General features: G+C 34.9%; 1 long non-coding RNA gene across 1 annotated transcript; it reads right to left on the bottom strand.

Moving 5' to 3' along the window:
* Positions 1-3,109: 3,109 nt before the first annotated feature.
* On the bottom strand, positions 3,110-4,911 carry LOC110698176. Its single transcript, XR_002506675.1, has 3 exons — positions 4,536-4,911; positions 4,251-4,352; positions 3,110-4,117 (listed from the first exon to the last, which is right to left on the bottom strand). It is a non-coding gene; the product is annotated as an uncharacterized LOC110698176 (long non-coding RNA).
* Between the last annotated feature and the right edge of the window lie 1,040 nt (positions 4,912-5,951).

Raw genomic sequence — 5,951 nt, forward strand, 5'->3', positions numbered from 1 at the left:
TGTTAGGATGCTTTTGTAATTCCTAGTATCATGTTAAGATGTCTTTATGATTCCTAGTATCATGTTAGGATGTCTTTAATATTTCTAATACCATGTTGGTTCCTAGTATCATATTTAGGATAAAGCTTTGATCTTTATTATTAGTGACATGCTAGGGTTTGTTATTAATCCGTTTAGTATCATGCCTAGCATCTTGCTATTAATCATGATTTAATGATATTATGATGATTATGATGATGATTGTTGTGTTAATTAATTATTATGTTGCTTGATTATTTATTGCTTGTTTTTATTGCTTGGTCACGCCCTTTTCTGCAGGTTTAAAGGAAATTTGTACTTGAAATCACGCCTAATAAGATAATAAATAATTTGGTTTTAGGCTAATATGATTTTGATTCAAATGATCGCCACTAATAGATTTATTTGTTCATTAATAATCAACCAACATAGATTAAACAGGTTTAGGGCTACCTTGTTGAATGTATGTTGATCGAAAAGCGCACATGAATATCATAAGAATTAAGTAGAGGTCGATTTAGGGCGGGTTCAATCTCTTTTAGGTTGGATTCGTACCATCATCCCCGAATATCCAGTCATGGTTCCGGACCACTATAAAGTTAGCGATCTCCGTGATCGTGAATGGGGTGTAACCTTCACGTCCGTGAACGGTTTACAAGTTCCTAAAACTTGTTGGCGACTCTTTTATCTCTAGCTTATTTCCCTTTGGACGCAACCACGCTTAAAAGCATGATTACAGTGGGGCTCAAAGTTGATGTTTGTAATATTCCCTACAAGTGTATGTCGAGTGTTTTTTTACTATTTTAAGTTTAATGGTGTGACTGATGGCATGTCCGGCCGAAACGCGAATAACGAGGTGATCCAATTTCTCCGTATCTCTTCTTGCTTGTCACTAAGTCTTTTTTGAGACTCCTTTGTAAGGCGACGAATGAGAAGCTTGTTCATGGAGCCATGGTTTGCAGAGGTGGCCAACGAATTTCTCGTCTTTTATTCGTGATGACAATATATTTTTTTTCTAGAGCTATGCTTCAGGAATGTTCTGTAATTGCTAATCTTATTAGCACCTATGAGAGAGTACCGGAACAAAAAATAAAGTTTGAGAAATCTGAAGCTACCTTTAGTAAAAATGTTGAGGTGTCTAGGAGGAGAGATATTCTTAATGTATTAGGTGTGATGGGTGTAGCAAGACATGAGAAATATAGGGGTTCCCTGCAATTATTAGAAGATCTAAGAAGATGGTTTTTTCGTGATAGAAGGATAGGATTTGGAAAAGATGGAAGGTTGGAAGGAGAATCTTCTCTCACAAGTGGGAAAAGAGGTCATGATCAAATCGGTGGCACAAGCCACTCTGACATATATGATGGGGTTGTATAAAATTCCTTATGGAATTTTAGATGATATTCATGCAATGCTTTTAAGGTTTTGGTGGGTGGCAGATGATTCTAGACGGAAGTTACATTAGGTTAGTTGGGAGAAATTATGTCTTCCTAAGTCTCTTGGGGGATAAGTTTCCGTGACTTGAAGGTTTTTAATCAAGCCTTGTTAGCAAAACAAGGGTGGAAATTAATAACTTATACTAGCTCCCTAGTGCACCAAGAATTAAAGGCTAAATATTTCAAGCACGTTGACTTTGTCTCGGCTAGACGGGGTATGATCCAAGCTTTGTGTGGCGTAGTATCTGGGGGGGGCTATGTCTCTTCTCCTAGATGGGATCAAATGGCGTGTGGGAGATGGAAGATGCGTCAGTATTGGCTAGGTTTGGTGATGTTTATTGGCTAACTCTGTAGTGTTTAATAATCCTTGGAGATGTGTGGTTGCTGGAGCTGTGGGGCTTATGAAATTGGTGAGTGAGTATCCGAGATATAATGCGGCTGTTTGGGGGGGGGGGGTGGTTCAAAGGGGCAGCCTATACGAAGTAGCTAGGGCCTGCCTATTGCAGGAGCTGTCAAAGTGAACATAGACGCAGCTATGTTGGCTAGGTTTGGTGTAGGTCTAGGAGTGGTTATACACTGATACGTGATGATGATGCTGGAAAGGTTATTGTTGGTAGTGTTAAACGATGCCCTGGTGAATTTCTTGTCAAACTTGCTGAAGCAATGGCAGTTAGGTTCGGTGTGCTGACTGCAAAGGAGCTCGGCTTCAGCAATGTTAAAGTGGAAGGGGAAGCGTTTACAATTTTCAATGCTTTAAGGCCGGAACGGGTGGGCAGAACTCCTCTTGACATGGTGTTGGAAGATGTCAAGGAAGCAGGAAGAGTTTTTCTATTTTTGTTACCAATAATCATGTTAAATGTAATGGTAATGATGTGGCTCATTTTGCAGCAAGATGATCCCCCCCCCCCCCTATGCTTCAGAATATGCATTTTTTGACTCTGACCTCTTTCCTCGAAATGAACTATCCCTAACCCGATCTGGACCGACGAGTCACTGGTTATAACCCCTTTTCAAATTTTGGTGCTGACATTTAAATTCGGATTTCTACATGTTTGGCATGTGTAGTTGTTCCATTTAGGGGTGTTCGCGGTGCGGTTTTGTGCGGTTCACCAAACCACAAAATTACAGTTTTTATTTTTTTTAAACTGTAACAAACCGCAATTCTAACCAAACCGCACCGCAAAATACAGTTTAGTGCAGTGCGGTTTGCGGTTTAACCGTTTTTTTTTAAATTATAATTATTTTTTGTAAAACAAAACTTTTTTTTTATTTTGAGATTACTAATTTATAATTCAAATATTAAACTCTATTTTAACCTTTAATTAGCTAATAGTCAAAGATTAGCTCATGTATTTTACTGCTATTATTTTTATTTTTTTATAAAAATATAATATAAAAACTGCAAAATACATTAAAGTGCGGTTTGCGGTACAGTTTGGTCTAATTTTTTTTTAGAAACCGCACCAAACCGCAAACCGCGGTTTGATCATATTCAAAAACTGCACCGCAATTTTCAAACCGCAAACCGCACCAAACCACAAAATTGCGGTTTGATTTGCAATTTGGTACGATCTATTTTGCGGTTTACTCTGAACAGCCCTAGTTCCATTAGGGTATCGTCTGACTTTCGTTGGGCTTAAATGGTGATCTTATATGGATCTTGTCCAACTTTGCTAACCTTTTTAAGCGCAAGTTGTGTTTTGAAAGTCAAACTAAATGTTTTTATGGTGTAACAGTAGTGTTAAAAGTCGTGAATTCATAATATAGCCAAATTAATATAGTACATAAGTAAAATAAAAATAAAACCGGAGGAATAAACAAATGTACTATTTTCTCCGTTTTCTTTGAATCTTAGGAGATAACTCACTTTCTGTTTTTATACTTTTTTTTTAAGTTTGCTCAATTTACTCTTTTTTTTTATGACAATTTTTTTTTTTTCACCTACAATCTCGTTTTGGGTCCAATTTATTTAATTAACCTATTACTCTCCATATCTCTCCTCTTTAAAGTAAAAATATACACATGCATAGTTTCATTTTCACTTTTCTTTAGTATGTATTGCTACAGTAATCAAATAGAATTATAAAAAACGGAAATACTAATTAAATTAATCAGTTTTTTGTCATTAGGATCCTACTTTAACATTGCTAAAATAAAGGAAGGTACACACTTAAGTAACCAACAAATGAATGTAAGTACTAAGTGCCAACAAATGAATGTAAGTTAAAAGCACGCCAAAATGGAAGACAAGAAAATTAGAGTTTCTTTATGAGATTATGAATAAAAATAACATAGGTGCTTGTTTAATTGATAACAAAAATCAAAGAACACATTATACAAAGTGGTAATGTATTACATTGTTTGGTTGACATATACAAGTTGCATTTCCTATGAAGTTTCATTACTAAGTAAAAACGCAAAAATTTGCTTACTTAGGTGGTACCTTCCACATGAAAGTTTATTTGTTATGTTCAACAAAACAACATTACTCGTGGAAACGTTTGAGTTTTAATTGCTTCTCTTGATTAAGCCGATATTATTGAATAGCATTATCATCTGTTAAGCGTGTTTGCTGCCGCAGCTGCACAATATATCATTGTCGGAGCAATCCCCTGCCGGAAAACCCATCCTAGAGCAAAATGAAGCACATAATTCGCATACATTTCCTGTAATAAGTTATAAACATTTCTTCCGTCAAAAAAAAAAACCAAAAAGAAAAAATTGTAAACATTTCTCTTTACTTTTACAGAAAAATAAACAAAATTTAAAATAAATACATAAAAACATAACAAAACTGACCTTGTGTGTTGCCGCAGCTGCACGATATATCATTTTCGGAGCAATTCCCTGGCGGAAAACCCATTGAAAGGCAAAATGAAGCACAAGATTCGCATATACTTCCTGTAACAAATTATAAACATTTCTCTTTACTTTTACAGAAAAATACACAAAATTTAAAATAATTACTACCTCCACTTCAAAATATTTGCAACGATTTCAAATAAAATTTGAAAAATGTCTAATCGTTGTAAATAATTTAAAATGAAGGTAGTGCATAAATTATAAACATACTGTTGTATTTACCTTGAATAGTAATGCTAGAAACGATGATTGCTAAGATCGTAATTAGCAAAAAATTTCCTATTAGAGTGGTAGGAACAAATTTGTTCATACTTTTTTTTTTCTATTCTTTTGCGGAAAATATTCAATATTTGAGAAAGTTCTATGATTTATGTATGTAGAATGAATACGTATTCCTTTTATATCCGATTCTCGATTATAAAATCTATCAAAGACATGTGTCCTACGCTGCAAATTTTCCAAGTTGTAATTGAATAATAATGCTATAAATTATGACTTTTAACAGATTATGATGATATTCAATAATCCAGCTTAGCTTAATTAACAAATGCAATAAACTCAATCCCATAATTAATACTATCTAAGTAAATTGACTAAATTCCTTTACTTAATGATTTTTTTTTTTTTTTAAAAAACTACCTTATAAATTTCAAAGAAAATTTGTTAAAACCCATATTATAAAAGACAAGTTTTGTTATAAACTATCTTATAAATAAATTTTTCGTCAAAACACATTTATTTTAAATTTTTTTTGTAAAGTCCCACCACTCCCGGATTCCTACCTTTAACTATATTTCTAAGCGTTGACTTGCACGTGTGACCTCCCCCTTTCTTATTTTATTCCCTTTTCCCTCCAATCTTTTCTCTGTCTGCTTCTCATCCCCTTTTCCCAATTGAAACTTCACCATTGAAGCTCAGATCTTGAGCATCAAAAGCAAACGCAGGCGCAAGTGAGGCAAGCACGCACACTTCTCCACCTTGATTCCAGAAGACACAAATTGATCAAACCTAGATTCACACAAATCAATTGTTAGTTGAAGAGAGAGTGGTGTTCTGGATTTCAATTTATAAACATCAAGTACAAATTGGAGTTTACCGGAATTAGAAGCTAAAAATTGGGATAGAGAAAAGTCGTTTCGCTTGTTAGGGTTCCGGTGACAAGGAGAGAAGGAGCAAGAAATTGGGATGACGGGGCTTTTGGGTTGCCATTGATGTTGTAGTTGAGGTTGGAGTATGGAGTATGGGACTGAGAGGGAGGTTAGGTTAATGGCGGAGTGAGGTTACGGAGTTTGCTGCCATTGGAGGTGGAGGAGAGAGAGTGCGAAGGTTGGTTGGTTGTTCCAGTGGAGCTGGAAAGAGGTTACAAGGAAAGAAAAGTGGGAGTTTAGCAGAGGTCAACGCCGCAAACCCAATCAATAGTCGAAATCCAGGGAGTGGTGGGACTTTACAAAAAAAAAAAAAAAAAATTAAAAACAAGTGTGCTTTGACAAATAAAATTTTATAAGATGGTTTTTAACAAATTTTGTGTTTTATAAAATGGTTTTCAACAAATTTGTGAAAAACTAGCTTATAAAAAAAATGTTGTAAGAAACTACCTTTATAAAAACATAAATGTTGTAAGAAATTACCTTATAAAAC

Source organism: Chenopodium quinoa, unplaced genomic scaffold (assembly GCF_001683475.1).
Source record: "Chenopodium quinoa cultivar QQ74 unplaced genomic scaffold, ASM168347v1, whole genome shotgun sequence".
NCBI classification, from domain to species: Eukaryota; Viridiplantae; Streptophyta; class Magnoliopsida; order Caryophyllales; family Amaranthaceae; genus Chenopodium; species Chenopodium quinoa.